The following is a 16790-nucleotide window of genomic DNA, read 5'->3' as shown; positions in this document are numbered from 1 at the left end:
GGCCACAGGTGCCCAAAACCAAAAAAAGGGAAAACCAAAAGGGGATCGGTGGTAGCTAATAAGCCGGTGACGACGACCGCCGAGCGCCACCCGAGCAGGAGGGGGCGCCACCGTCGGTGGGAATCGTGACAGTACCCTCCTCCTGACGCGCGGCTCCCGCAGCGCGCCGACACCGGCCTCGAGGTCAACCCGGAGGGCGAGGCGCAGGGCGATCCGGACGGAGGTGGTGGAAATCCCTCAACATAGATGGGTCCAGGACGTCCTCCGCCGGCACCCAGCACCTCTCCTCCGGGCCGTACCCCTCCCAGTCCACGAGGTACTGCAGGCCCCTCGCCCGGCGTCTTGAGTCCAGAATGGCCCGTATGCTGTACGCCGGGGACCCCCCGATGTCCAGAGGGGGCGGAGGGACCTCCGGCACCTCATCTTCTTGAAGGGGACCAGCTACCACCGGCCTGAGGAGAGACACATGAAACGAGGGGTTAATACGGTAATAGGAAGGGAGTTGCAACCGATAACACACCTCGTTTATCCTCCTCAGGACTTTGAAGGGCCCCACACACAGCGAACCCCAGCTTCCGGCAGGGCAGGTTCCGGGTCGAGAGGGGCAGGTTCCGGGTCGAGAGCCAGACCCTGTCTCCCGGTGCGAACACGGGCGCCTCACAGCGGTGGCGGCCAGCACTCCTCTTCTGCCGCGCACTGGCCTCCTTTAGTGAGTCCTGGACGGCTCTCCAGGTCTCCTTGGAGTGCTGGACCCAGTCCTCCACCGCAGGAGCCTCGGTCTGGCTCCGGTGCCATGGTGCCAGGACCGGCTGGTAACCTAACACACACTGAAAGGGTGATATGTTAGTAGAGGAGTGGCGAAGTGAGTTCTGGGCTAATTCAGCCCAGGGAATATACCTCGCCCACTCCCCTGGCCGGTCCTGGCAATACGACCTCAGGAACCTGCCCACCTCCTGGTTCACCCTCTCCGCCTGCCCATTGCTCTCGGGGTGATAACCGGAGGTCAAACTGACCGAGACCCCCAGCCGCTCCATAAACGCTCTCCAGACCCTGGATGTGAACTGGGAACCTCGATCAGAGACAATGTCCTCCGGCACCCCGTAGTGCCGGAAGACGTGGGTAAATAGGGCCTCCGCAGTCTGCAGGGCCGTAGGGAGACCGGGCAATGGTAGGAGACGGCAGGACTTAGAGAACCGATCCACAACCACAAGAATCGCCGTGTTCCCCTGAGAGGGTGGAAGATCTGTCAAGAAGTCAATGGACAGGTGCGACCATGGTCGTTGTGGAACGGGGAGGGGCTGTAACTTCCCTCTCGGTAGATGCCTAGGAGCCTTACTCTGGGCACACACCGAACAGGAAGAGACATAGGACCTCACGTCCTTAGCCAAGGTGGGCCACCAGTACTTCCCCCTTAGACTCCGCACTGTCCTAGCCTCACCAGGATGACCCGCAGTAGGTAGCGTGTGCGCCCACCGAATCAAACGATCACGAACACCGAGCGGCACATACATGCGCCCCACGGGCACCTGCGCAGGCGCAGGTTCCAACACCAATGCCCGCTCGATGTCCGCGTCCACCTCCCATACCACTGGTGCCACCAGCCTAGAAGCTGGAATGATGGGAGTTGGATCGATGGGTCGGTCCTCCGTGTCATAGAGACGGGACAGCACGTCGGCTTTAGTATTCAGGGAACCCGGTCTATAGGAGATGGTAAACCTAAACCGGGCGAAGAACATGGCCCACCTCGCCTGACGTGGATTCAGTCTCCTCGCTGCCCGGATGTACTCCAGGTTTCGGTGGTCGGTCCAGATGAGAAAGGGGTGCTTAGCCCCTTCAAGCCAGTGCCGCCACACCCTCAGGGCCTTGACCACCGCTAGCAACTCCCTGTCCCCCACATCGTAGTTACGCTCTGCCGAACTGAGCTTCTTCGAAAAGAAAGCGCAGGGGCGGAGTTTCGATGGCGTACCCGAGCGCTGTGATAGCACGGCACCCACCCCAGCCTCGGATGCGTCCACCTCCACTATGAACGCTATAGACGGGTCCGGGTGCGCCAACACGGGTGCGTCGGTGAACAGCGTCTTCAACTTCTTGAAGGCTCCGTCCGCCTCCGTCGACCATCGCAAACGCACCGGCCCCCCCTTCAGCAGTGAGGTAATGGGAGCCGCTACCTGGCCAAAACCCCGGATAAACCTCCGGTAGTAATTGGCAAAGCCTAAGAACCGCTGCACCTCCTTCACCGTGGTTTGAGTTGGCTAATTACGCACGGCCTTAACGCGGTCACACTCCATCACCACCCCCGTGGTGGAAATGCGATAACCCAGAAAGGAGACGGCTCGTTTGGAAAACTCACACTTCTCAGCCTTAACGTATAGGTCATGCTCCAGCAGTCTACCAAGCACCTTGCGCACCAGGGACACATGCGCGGAGCGGGTGGCGGAATATATCAGAATGTCATCGATATAGACTATCACGCCCTGCCCGTGCAGGTCCCTGAGAATTTCGTCAACAAAGGATTGAAAGACGGCTGGAGCATTTTTCAACCCATACGGCATGACGAGGTACTCATAATGGCCTGATGTGGTACTAAAGGTGGTTTTCCACTCGTCTCCCTTCTTGATACGCACCAGATTATACGCGCTCCTGAGATCCAGTTTTGTGAAGAAATGATTCCACCGCCGTAGCGATGAGAGGTAGTGGGTAACTAAATCCCACCGTGATAGCGTTTAGACCTCGGTAATCAATGCACGGACGCAGACCTCCCTCCTTTTTCTTCACAAAAAAGAAACTCGAGGAAGCGGGTGAGATGGAGGGCCGAATGTAACCCTGTCCCAGGGATTCCGTGACATATGTCTCCATAGCCGCCGTCTCCTCCTGTGACAAGGGGTACACGTGACTCCTGGGAAGCGCAGCGTTAACCTAGAGATCTATCGCACAATCCCCCTGTCGATGAGGTGGTAATTTAGTCGCCCTCTTTTTACAAAAAGCGATCGCCAAATCGGCGTATTCAGGGGGAATGCGCACGGTGGACACCTGGTCTGGACTTTCCACCGACGTGGCACCTATGGAAACTCCTAGACACCTCCCTGAACACTCCTCTGACCACCCCTGGAGAACCCCCTGTTTCCACGAAATACGAGGATTGTGACCAGCCAGCCAGGGGACCCCCAGCACCACCGGAAACGCAGGCGAATCAATAAGGAAAAAACTAATGCGTTCCTTATGATTTCCCTGCGTTACCATGTCCAGTGGCACCGTAGACTCCCTGACTAGCCCTGACCCTAATGGTCGGCTATCTAGGGAGTGCACGGGGAAGGGGGAATCTAACGGCACCCGCGGAATGCCCAGCTTAATGGCAAGTCCACGATCCAGAAAGTTCCCAGCTGCGCCTGAATCGACTAGCGCCCTATGCTGGGAAGAGGGAAAAAATTTGGTAAACAAAACACGTGACCAACATGGGGTTCTGGGTGACTCTGGTGCTGACTCACCTGAGGTGACCTAGAACTGTTCTGCCTGCCCTCTCGACTCCCAGACTGGCTCCTCCAGCACCGGTCGGCCGTGTGTCCTCTCCGACCACAGCTGGTGCAGGAGGAGCCACCTCCTCCGGTGCCCCTTGGCACGGCCCCCCCTACCTCCATAGGGGTAGGGGCGGGGGTGCACGGGCGTGGAACGGGCAGGACCCTCTCCGAACACCCGCGGGCAGCCAGCAAATTGTCGAGACGTATGGACATGTCTATCAGCTCGTCCAGGGACAGAGCTGTGTCCCGACAGGCTGCAGGCTGCAGTCTCCCTGCGGACGTCCGCGGGGAGACTGCAGCGGTAGTGGTCTATGAGGGCCCTGTCGTTCCACCCCGCCCCAGCAGCCAAGGTCCTGAACTCCAGCGCGGAGTCCTGAGCACTCCTCGTCTCCTGCCTGAGGTGGAACAGTCATTCACCCGCCGCTCTTCTTTCTGGAGGGTGGTCGAACACGGCCCGAAAGCGGCGGGTGAACTCTGGGTAGTGGTCCCTCGCCGAGTCTGGGCTGTTCCAGACCGCATTAGCCCATTCCAGAGCCCGGCCCGTCAGGCAGGAAACGAGGGCACTCACGCTCTCCTCTCCTGTGGGAGCAGGTCTGACGGTGGCCAGGTACAGCTCAAGCTGAAGCAAAAACCCCTGGCACCCAGCCGCCGCCCCATCGTACTCCCTTGGGAGCGCCAAACGAAGCGCGCCAGAACCAGACGTAGTAGGATGCGAAGGTGGCTGTTTCGGAGGAGGTGGAGGTGGAGAGAGGATTCCACTTCTCTCCCATCGGTTCCTCCATCGAGGGAAGAGGAGTGCCCGCTGCTCCCGCTGATTCCATGCCTTTTTCAGTGGTGCGGGATTCTGTAATGGCTTCGGTAGTCATGTAGGAGGAATGAGGCGCAGGAAGCAGCAAACACAGGGAGTGGTGTTTTTAATAACACTGGTGAATAAACAAAAGTTCCCAAACATAGGGAATAAATACAAATATGCGACCAGGTAAAGCCGACGAACAACACGTCGTCAATGAACAAAATTAATCCGCACAAACAACGGACGGCCCAGCTAAACTAAATACCCCCTCTAATAGCTAATTGGCCACAGGTGCCCAAAACCAAAAAAAGGGAAAACCAAAAGGGGATCGGTGGTAGCTATTTGGCCGGTGACGACGACCGCCGAGCGCCACCCGAGCAGGAGGGGGCGCCACCGTCGGTGGGAATCGTGACAGAATCCTTGTGAGTAAGTATTAGCTAGGTTGCCAGTTGTTGCTCGCTTATTGAACTTGAACTTTAGTTCATGAAAATAAATGGATAGCCAGCTACTTAACCCTGTTGCCCAAAGCTAACATTATAAGCAGCCAGCTAGCTTCATCTGGCTAGCGAGGCCTGACCGGACCGGGTTATAAATTGTGAAGATTGCGGTTTGCCTTCAAAATATAGGTATGCAATTGACAGTGATGCAAATGAATACAAATAATATAATTATACCATACTTTTATTTTTAAGGATAACCGCAAAGTACACTATTGTGGCTAATCCTTCCTTACTGTGGCAAGTTTCACATAAGAACTGTATTATAAATTAGGGTTATTTTAGATGATGACACCTAGATATATATTTAGCTAGCTAACTATATAGCTACTGAAACAGATTATGTCCTTTTGATATGTTTTTGGGGAAGAACTACATTGTTTGCATCCATGAGCTAGCTAGCTTTTTTTTATGACCAGCACTGTCCAGAGCTTGGGGTAGGGCAGGTGCGCGAGACAACTTTACCAGCATCATAGCATACATATCGATGAATCGTTGTGACATATGAAATACGAGTGATAGTGTAATCAATGTGTAATAACTACGTACAAAAATTATGAACGTGTTAAATTATTATTTGACGTGCAGTCATATTCAGGTCCTGGTTGGTCAACAAGCTTATTTGACACGTCAAATAGTGTTATTTGAGGTGTATCTTTTTTGACACGCAAAGACAATGTAGCTCAATAAATAAGTTTCCAATAAAATGTTGTTTTTTTTTAAAACAGAACATACAAATACACCTCTATTGACTTTCATTCATACTCATTCTACAGTAAAAGCCGCCAAAGGAGTGCTGCCGTAACGACACAGAGGGGGGAATACGGTCATTAGATTGGGAGGACTGTACTGTGGCCCTCATCCCCTCCAGGTGTGCTAAACGCATGCATTCTCCAAAGGCAGCGGAGGCCAAACAACTTTTGGGTTCTCTAACCGCTCTCCGTGCGTGATCTAACCCAAGACAGGTCATTAAGGCAGAGTGTGCATCCCCGTAGGCAGTGGTACCCCGCATCTCTCACAATAAAACACCATAATAGTTATGTAGTTTCTCCGTGAAAGTGAAGCCAACAGTGTGATATTACTAGGTGTCTACAGTATACACTACGCAATACTGTTATAGTAAGATACTACAGACCTACAGCACCAGCCTTAGTCTCATACACTATCTGATGGAGAAGAGACTTGAATGGTGTGTGAACTGCCTGATCGTGGGGGTAGGGCAGAGCACACAAATTCACTCACACGTTAGCTCAATCTTTGCTTATACGTGCAGGTTGGCTGTAACTCACACCATGTTATAGTTTATTCTACTATAGGTGGGAGTGTTGGCACGATGTAAGGAGTGTGCTTAGTCCTGCAGTGGTCTGCTCTTGTTAAGCGAGCTACTGCATAGCTCGTTCACAGTGGAACACACAAGAGTCTAGGCAAGATGGCTGCGCTCTGTGAGAGATAAGTGTGGTGCGCCTAGCAACACGTGACTCAATCTCCGGTGAGAACTGCAAGCCTGCCGGAGTGAAACATACACAGACTCCGATCTTGTGGGGTTAGGTGCTGGAGGCTAATCGGGAGGGTTCCGGTGGACAGACAAGACACAGACAAATAAGAGAAACACTCAGCACCGCAATACTGGTTGACCAGGTTGGTCCACTGTCATAAGTAATTAAATACAAGGACAAAACCCAAATGAGATGGCACAAGCCAAACCGATTTGGGGGACAGCAGAGCACCCAGGTGGAGAGGCTAGCTAGCTAGCTAGCTGCTCCAAACTATTGAATGGCTGCGTGTATACTTCTGCGCTTATACTCTCTAACATAGAGCTCTTACCAAGCGAATCCTCTCTGGAATGAGCCGAGAAAAGGAAGAGGTGGGAGTAGTGCGGCGGAAGAGTGTGCAAAGCTGTCAACAAGGCAAAGGGTGGCTACTTTAAAGAAAATTAATTATACAATATATTTTGATTTGTTAATGCAAGGGGTGCGTACTGGCGGCAGATAAGTCAGACGCAGGAGAGCAAAAACTGTGTTTCCAACGGCGCAGTTTAATAATAAAAACCCACCGGAAAACAGAACAATCAATAAATGGGTACATAACCCGACGCACACCAGACATAACGTGCACAAGCACTTACAATAAACAATACCGGACAAGGCCATGGGGGGAACAGAGGGTTAAATACACAACATGTAATTGATGGGATTGAAACCAGGTGTGTGGGAAGACAAGACAAAACAAATGGAAAACAAAAGGTGGATCGGCGATGGCTAGAAGACCGGTGACGTCGACCGGCGAACGTCGCCCGAACAAGGAGAGGGACCGACTTCGGAGGAAGTTGTGACAGTTAAACACTTTTTTGGTTACTACATGATTCCATGTGTGTTATTTCATAGTTTTGATGTCTTCACTATTATTCTACAATGTAGAAAATAGTAAAAATAAAGAAAAGCCCTAGAATGATCTCCACCAGGCTCCATCTCCACCAGGTTCCTGGAAATCATATGCTAAACCTGCATAGATTAACAAAATAAAATACTAACTGTATAAATACAGCTAAAGTCAATTGAAGTCATGACAGCCATAGGTTCTTTACACAGGAGCTTTTCAGGTTTTTGTTCCAGCACTTCATTCAACTAATTGTGGTCTAAGTTGAACAAAAACTTGCACACAGTTCAGCCCCCTGGAACAGAAATCACCCACGTTTGAATTATTGAATGAGCCTCCCAAGTTACAAGTTTAGGGACAATTCTGCATGATAGAAATAGATCCACACGTTGTTCTCTATCTAACCTTGTGAATAAACTCCAAGAACATTATGATTTTCCTGGTGCTTGGGAGGTTCCCAAGTTCTTTAGATCTTTCTGAGTGTTAGGGATGTTCTTTAACCCGAGGAAAAGAGAGGAGAGGGGGAAGAAAGTAACCTCACTGCTCAAATTTCAGTGCTGGTTCGTTGTCATTAAACTATCTTTAACTACCTTTAATGTGCCATCATCTTGTAAACAGTTTTGCATATTCATAAGCTTGATCAAGTTGTTGTCACCAGTTTACTTTTAGCTAGCTAATCTATTTACAGTGAAATTCAGAGGGGCATTTATTTGGGCAACTTTTTCAGTCATCAATTAATCAATAAACAGGCAGTGGAATGAAGTTTGACAAGTGTTCAAAAGTTGTCACGATTGTCGTAAGGAGTGGACCAAAACGCAGCGGGAAAATGTATACTCATCTTTTTTATTGAAGAAGGAAAAACAAAATAAACACGTATACAAAACAAACGACTCCAAACAGTCCCATCAGGTGCAACAAACACTAAACCAGGAAATAACTACCCACAAATCCCATAGAAAAAACACCCCTCTTAAATAGGACCTTCAATTAGAAGCAACGAGGAGCAGCTGCTTCCAATTGAAGGTCAAAACAATAAACTAGACATAGAAATAAAAAAACTAGAAAATAGAACATACACTGCTCAAAAAAATAAAGGGAACACTTAAACAACATAATGAACTCCAAGTCAATCACACTTCTGTGAAATCAAACTGTCCACTTAGGAAGCAACACTGATTGACAATAAATTTCACATGCTGTTGTGCAAATGTAATAGACAACAGGTGGAAATGATAGGCAATTAGCAAGACACCCCCAATAAAGGAGTGGTTCTGCAGGTGGTCACTTCTGAATGCTGCCGGTGCTTTCACTCTAGTGGTAGCATGAGACGGAGTCTACAACCCACACAAGTGGCTCAGGTAGTGCAGCTCATCCAGGATGGCACATCAATGCGAGCTGTGGCAAGAAGGTTTGCTGTGTCTGTTAGCGTAGTGTCCAGAGCATGGAGGCGCTACCAGGAGACAGGCCAGTACATCAGGAGACGTGGAGGAGGCCGTAGGAGGGCAACAACCCAGCAGCAGGACCGCTACCTCCGCCTATGTGCAAGCAGGAGCAGGAGGAGGAGCACTGCCAGAGCCCTGCAAAATGACCTCCAGCAGGCCACAAATGTGCATGTGTCTGCTCAAACGATCAGAAGCAGACTCATGAGGGTGGTATGAGGGCCCGACGTCCACAGGTGGGGGTTGTGCTTATAGCCCAACACCGTGCAGAACGTTTGGCATTTGCCAGATAACAGCAAGATTGGCATATTCGCCACTGGCGCCCTGTGCTCTTCACAGAAGAAAGCAGGTTCACACTGAGCACGTGACAGACGTGACAGAGTCTGGAGACGCCGTGGAGAACGTTCTGCTGCCTGCAACATCCTCCAGCATGACCGGTTTGGCGGTGGGTCAGTCATGGTGTGGGGGGGGCATTTCTTTGGGGGGCCGCACAGCCCTCCATGTGCTCGCCAGAGGTAGCCTGACAGCCATTAGGTACTCTTATGAGATCCTCAGACCCCTTGTGAGACCATATGCTGGTGCGGTTGGCCCTGGGTTTCTCCTAATGCAAGACAATGCTAGACCTCATGTGGCTGGAGTGTGTCAGCAGTTCCTGCAAGAGGAAGGCATTGATGCTATGGACTGGCCCGCCCGTTCCCCAGACCTGAATCCAATTGAGCACATCTGGGACATCATGTCTCGCTCCATCCACCAACGTCACGTTGCACCACAGACTGTCCAGGAGTTGGCGGATGCTTTAGTCCAGGTCTGGGAGGAGATCCCTCAGGAGAGCATCCGCCACCTCATCAGGAGCATGCCCAGGCGTTGTAGGGAGGTCACACAGGCACGTGGAGGCCACACACACTACTGAGCCTCATTTTGACTTGTTTTATTAAGGACATTACATCAAAGTTGGATCAGCCTGTAGTGTGGATTCCACTTTAATTTTGAGTGTGACTCCAAATCCAGACCTCCATGGGTTGATAAATTGGATTTCCATTGATTATTTTTGTGTGATTTTGTTGTCAGCACATTCAACTATGTAAAGAAAAAAGTATTTAATAAGAATATTTCATTCATTCAGATCGAGGATGTGTTATTTTAGTGTTCCCTTAATTTTTTTGAGCAGTGTAGAAATACAAAACATAGAACACTACCGAAAAACCCTGACAACACAAAACAAACACACCCCTGCCACGTCCTGACTAAACTACAATAACAAATAACCCCTTGTACTGGTCAGGACGTGACAAAAGTCAGTAACAAGATGTTTGTCACCATCCAGGCCCATGTCTCAGCATGCACTAAAGCCGTTTTAGCATTTACTGCACCTTGCTGAACTATCCAACCATTTTGTTAGTGTCATTGAAATAAAAATGGGCAATTCAAATACAATATCCAGTCCTTTGGTGGTCTGGCAGTATGCTGCCTTCTAGTGTTCTTACTCCCTCTACACCTGAAATGCAATAACAAAAACATGAATAACAATAATCCTAATCAGTCAGTAACTTGGCTAACTAGGCTAATTAAACACTTATGTAAATGTGTACATCAACCAAATAATACCCAACCAGCCTAATAGTCTATTTGCAGCGAAACGTCAACAGTGAAGTGGCGGCTCCGGGATGCTGGCTTTCTAGGCAGAGTTGCAAAGAAAAAGCCATATCTCAGACTGGCCAATAAAGAGAAAAGATTAAGATGGGCAAAAGAACTCAGACACTGGACAGAGGAACTCTGCCTAGAAGGCCAGCATCCCGGAGTCACCTCTTCACTGTTGACGTTGAGACTGGTGTTTTGTGGGTACTATTTAATGAAGCTGCCAGTTGAGGACTTGTGAGTCATCTGTTTCTCAAACTAGACACTCCAATGTACTTGTCCTCTTGCTCTGTTGTGCACCGGGGCCTCCTACTCCTCTTTCTATTCTGGTTAGAGCCAGTTTGCGCTGTTCTGTGAAGGGAGTAGTACACAGAAGGGAGTTGTACGATATCTTCAGTTTCTTGGCAATTTCTCGCATGGAATAGCCTTCATTTCTCAGAACAAGAATAGACTGATGAGTTTCAGAAGGAAGGTCTTTGTTTCTGGCCATTTTGAGCCTGTAATCGAACCCACAAATGCTGATCCTCCAGATACTCAACTAGCCAAAATAGGGCCAGTTTTATTGCTTCTTTAATCAGATCAACAGTTTTCAGCTGTGCTAACATAATTGCAAAAGGGCTTTCTAATGATCAATTAGCCTTTTAAAATGATAAACTTGGATTAGCTAACACAACGTGCCATTGGAACACAGGAGTGATGGTTGCTGATAATGGGCCTCTATACGCCTATGTAGATATTCCATAAAATATCTGCCATTTCCAGCTACAATAGTAATTTACAACATTACCAATGTCTACACTGTATTTCTTACCAATTTGATGTTATTTCAATGGACAGAAAATGTATTTTCTTTCAAAAACAAGGACATTTCTAAGTGACCCCAAACTTTCGAACGGTAGTGTATATATGATGTTCTGTATAGACATTATGGACAGTATGCGGATAGAATATACAGTGCAGTGAAAAAGTACCTGCCCCCTTTCCATACTGAACGTTATCACATCCTCAAAATACTCAACCAAAACCCAACACTAGACAAAGGGAACCTGAGTTTACGAAAAAATACACTTATTTTCTTTATTTAATCAACAAAGATTCCCCTTGTAAAAAAGCAATTGCCCCCTTACACTCAACAACTGCTCCTGCCACCCAAAGCTGCAATGACTGCAACCAAACCAAACATGCAAATCTTATTGAATGTATTCAAATGTCAAGTTACAAGTTTGTGATCGATGTTAAATCTTTCACACATCATGAGTCAAGCTTGCAAAATGTAATTACACATTTGCTAATCGTACTTGCAACCACGAATCTCTATGTGCGACCACAAAATTCAAAATACATCTCATTATATTCCCTTAAAGAAGTGGCATATTATACTGACATTTGCTCGCATGATTAAAACAAAGATATTGACTGATCCCCAGATTGTCGTTAGATGGCAGCAAATAGTTGTGCAATGTCTTCGCATGTGGATCTTTAGACCTGTTCCAGCCACGCCCACAAGTTGAAATTAAACATTTCCGCATTTTAAAGTACACAGCCAAGGGTTGGGCAGGAGTGGATTTGAAACGGTACCTGCTGCAGTAGGCCTGTTAATCTGCATAGTTGAGAAATTGTAATGGCAAGGCTACTATTAAGATCCAACTTTAGGGGCTTCTTTGCCACTCAGTTCAGGATGTTATCCGACCAGGTAAATGTAATGACAGTGTTGTATGGTATAGTAGTTAATTTAGTTGGAGCTCCCATAGCTAGTAAGTAGCCTAACAAGACTGATAGCAATTTCCTAGAAATAGTCCTCGTATTATTTGTCGCATACTGATCAATTCTATATTACAGATGGTTTGTAATGTTTCCGTTTCATTGTTTTAGTTCATTTGTAGCCAAGACATCCATCATGAACTGTAGTAACTCATGTGGCAGTGTTGTACATGTTTTGTCAGGAAATCAGAAAGGGGATTGGAAATTGGTCTAGTTCCACCATGAAGGCATAGTCCAATCATTAAGGATGTCTAATAAATGCTATGCTATTATATTTAACCCAATGCTCTCTCCAAAATAACCTAAGATAACTCTTCAGGTTTGTGGTATGGTCAGGTACGTTTTTCTTTTTCGGTTGTTCTGCCAAACAACATTTGTTCTGGAGGTAAGTCGAAATCGGTAACCGAGGTCTACGCTCCTTCGTTGTCGATTGTTCAACCTTAGGGATTTTTCAATAATCTTTGTTGACGTTCAAAGACACGATTCGTTTTCATGCACATTTTTTCATTGAGAAATACTGCACCAAACATCTTAGTTATATGTCAAATTGCCCGACTAAAGATATATCTCCTTGGCAAAAATGTCAAAATTAATGTCAGATTTCTTGAGTTAATTAGGAGTATTTTGGATAAGCGAATACAGGCTACAGCAACTCAAAATGGACAAACCGCTATTGCCGCTTTTTTCTCGTTTTTCAATCGAAGGTATTTTAAAACCTCTACGGGATGGGTGTCCCTAAACCGGGATGGGTGTCCCTAAACCGGGATGGGTGTCCCTAAACCGGGATGGGTGTCCCTAAACCGGGACGGTTGTTGCTAACGTGCTCTAATGTGACTAGAATGACTTTGTATACAACAGCCAACTTTCCGGGACATAGACTTGTCTTATATGGGCAGAAAGCTTAAATTCTTGTTAATCTAAGTGCAGTGTCTAATTAACAGTATCTAATACAGTGAAGAAATACCATGCTATTGTTTGGGGAGAGTGCACAACAACAACAAAACTTTTATCACAGCAACTGGTTTGATATATTCACCTCTGAAGATAAATAATGTACTTACATTCAGTAATCTTGCTCTAATTTGTCACAAACTGGGGTGGCAGCGTAGCCTAGTGGTTAGAGCGTTGGACTAGTAACCGAAAGGTTGCAAGTTTGAATCCCTGAGCCAACAAGGTACAAATCTGTTGTTCTGCCTCTGAACAAGGCAGTTAACCCACTGTTCCTAGGCTGTCATTGAAAATAAGAATTTGTTCTTAACTGACTTGCCTAGTTAAATAAAGGTAGAATTAAAAATCCAGAAATAGTTTTGTTTGATCAAATCCATTTTCATGTTCAAATGTAGGAATTGGGGTCTACAGTTTGACCCCACCGCTGTCTCTGGCTCCACACCCACCCTGCCCGGCCCGGCTATCTAGATGTGTGAAAGTTAGTGTATAAGCTAATGATCCATCATGTATGACATTCCTGGGAGTGTGTAAACTTAAATGTTTTATTATCAATACATGTTTTGTATGTTCTCTATAGTTATGTACTTGAAAATGTAAAAATTGACCAATTCGGCACATTTGGGCAAACTCCTGGCAGACTTGATACAAAATATTGTGCAGTAATGTAATTCTTCACTGGATTAGTCTGAAACTTTGCACATACACTGCTGCCATCTGTTGGCCAACATCTAAATTACACCTATACTCCTGTCTGAAAGAATGGCCTTTCTCTTGCATTTCAAAGATGATAAACACGTTTTTTTGTTTGTATTATATTGCTTCAGGTCCTGGTCTACAGGGTGTTAGATTTGGCGAAAATTGAAGGGTACAATCCTGAAGAGGTTTTAAGGGAGTATGTGAGCAAACTCGTTTGGTTCGCCTAGCAACTGAAGCATGCTGACGCCATGATTTGTTTGTTTTTCCCCGACTCAGATCCATCTGTGACACTTGTGAGATTATACTTTTTGGGAGGGGTCTACCTGAATTTCTCCAATACAAACTCTTGTTTTCAATACAAAACTTTTTCTGTTTGAAGTAAATGGTTTCTGTTGCAAAACGTTTGCAACAGATTTGGCATTTTGAATACACCCCTGGTTTTACTTATGCCTTGTTAGAGAAAGCAACCAACCTTTTCTCTCCCTCTCGCTCCTCAGGCAGAAGGAGCAGTTGTATGCCCTACGGAAGTACCATGAAGAGGAGATTGACCACAGTAAGAAAGAGATTGAGTGCTTGCAGCGTGAGATTGCCTGTCACAAAGGCAACATCAAGAAGCTGAAACATGATGACTAAACTCAGTCTTCAGTCCTGTTCAAATTGCTTACATTACTACCTATCCCATATATCACTCATTGCCTGACTTGGTGTTTGTCAGCCTGGTCTCATAGACTAGACGTAACATAGTAAACAAATCCGGGACACTCAAATGTTGTATATTTTACATTTGGTATGGTTACAGATGGTTACATAAGGCAAAAGTAGAGTGGTTGGTATGGGTGGGTGTTTTGCAGTGGCAACCCGTCATTCAGCCCCTCATTTTTAGAATGTTATTTTGGCATTAATACCTGTCACATATCAGCTTGCAAACAATGTAAAAAAATATATAAAAAATATTTGAGTTAATAAAGCTGCATACAGACATGGTCTCTTTTTTGCTTTCTTGTGTAGGCAGCTCCAAAATGCAGGTGTTTCAGCCTAGCTCAGTGCTTTCTGTGGTGGTGGGGCAGCCAGCGGAAAATACGGAGTGTAGGTGTTGGGAATGTTCTCTAGTTGCACCATGATTGGCTCCATCTTCTGTCACTCATGGGAACACTACGTCACTGCCAAATCTAAGGGTAGAGCTCGAAAATTCAAGCCCCTTGGGTGCTGCCATAGAGTTACATTAGAAGTGCCTATCCGCCCTCCCGAGTGGCGCGCAGTGGTCTAAAGGCACTGCATCGCAGTGCTAGCTGTGCCACTAGAGATTCTGGGTTCGAGTTCAGGCTCTGTCGCAGCCGGCCGCGACCGGGAGACCCATGGGGCGGTGCACAATTGGCCCAGCGTCGTCCGGGTTAGGGGAGGGTTTGGCCGGCAGGGATGTTCTTGTCCCATTGCGCACTAGAGACTCATGTGGCGGGCCAGGCTCAGTGCACGCTGACACGGTCGCCAGGTGCACAGTGTTTCCTCCGACACATTGGTGCAGCTGGCTTCCGGGTTAAGTGGACATTGTGTCTCGACCTTCGCCTCTCCCGAGTCCGTATGGGAGTTGCAGCGATGAGACAACACTGTAACTACAAATTGGGGAGAAAAAATGGTAAAAGTAACAAAAATATATATATAAATACAAAAATAAAATAAAAGGAGCTCCGACTGGGAAAATAAGTTTTGAACGTTCATCCAACTCGGAATTGTAAGTCGGGAACTCGGGCCTCTTTCTAGAGCTACGACCTGAAGATCCCTGATGTCATCATGATTTGACCTTGTTTTTTCAGAGTTCCCAGTTGTTTTGAAAGCACCATAAATCCAGAGAATGCCAGACTTTGAACATTTGCCCACAAAGGACCGTTGCGCCACCTTCCTGATCAAGTGAGCACAGCACAACAAGGTGACTCCAAAAATATTTTGTATGCTGCTGCATAAATGATGTAATATGCCAGTGAGATATGTATACTGTAGCTAAGAAAGTAATACTAAGTGTATGCTGTGTAGTAAGCTGTTAGTAGCCCATGTGCCTTACCCTAATAATTTAGTATATTTTCACCTCTTAATTTTGCCTACTGTTCTGTTCTGACGGATTGCCTATCTGCTTGTCGTCCCAGTATTCCATAGTTTGTACATCTCACTTGTCAGTTGAAACCACATTTGTTTAAGCAAGTCAGCCATATCAGCTGTTTTTTTAAAAGGCAGGAAATTAAGGTGAATCAACTGTTTTGCTGCCAGATAAGGCTCTGCTGATAGCCAGGTGTAGCTGTTGGGACAGCTTTATGTAGGCCCTAACAGTTTGTGGGCACCGTTTGTCACCGTTATAGTGCAATTAATGTATTGTTTATTGTTGTGTTGTGGCTTTGCTGGCATACACCCCCCCAATGTTTGTCCCACCAAGATGTACATGCTAAAATCGCCACTGGTGTTTTGTATAACACGAACGTCTAGCAACTCAACGTTTGTGAGTTTGAATCTTATCACAATTTTAGCATTTTAGCTAGTTAGCAACTTTACAACTGCTTATTACATTTTAGCAACTACTTGCATGTTAGCGAACCCTCCCCTAACCTTAACCCTTTAACATAACTCCTAACTTAACCCTAACCTTAACCCCTAACCCTTAGCTAATGTTAGCCAGCTAGCTAGCTAATGACGGCCAAACCTGGATGACACTGGGCCAGTTGTGCACCGCCCTATGGGAGTCCCAATCACTGGCGGATGTGATACAGCCTGGATATCCTACGTGTCGCATATTTGTAACATTTGTAACATTTTGCAAAGTCGTAACGTATTGTACATTTTGCAAATTATAACATATTGTATGTTTTGCAAATTCGTAACATATCATACGAAATGGGTGATGGACATCCACAAATGAATACATACCATACGAAATGTAACATATCATACTAAATGGAGTGTCTGATTTATATACAGAATAATATGAAATGCTCGGTGGCAGTTGTTGTAAGAGGTTGTATGTGAGTCACATTCAAAGCATTTAATAAAGCACCAAAGTTGTTTTCTGATTGGGAGTTTTTTGTGATTACTTTAAATACCACTGTAGAATGTTAATCTTGAAATCAGGCACCTTTGTTATGACAGA

The sequence above is a fragment of the Salmo salar genome, chromosome 14 (assembly GCF_965601325.2).
Source record: "Salmo salar chromosome 14, fSalSal1, whole genome shotgun sequence".
Lineage (NCBI taxonomy): Eukaryota > Metazoa > Chordata > Actinopteri > Salmoniformes > Salmonidae > Salmo > Salmo salar.
The sequence above is the reverse complement of the archived record's forward strand: the minus strand, read 5'-3'. Positions refer to the sequence as shown.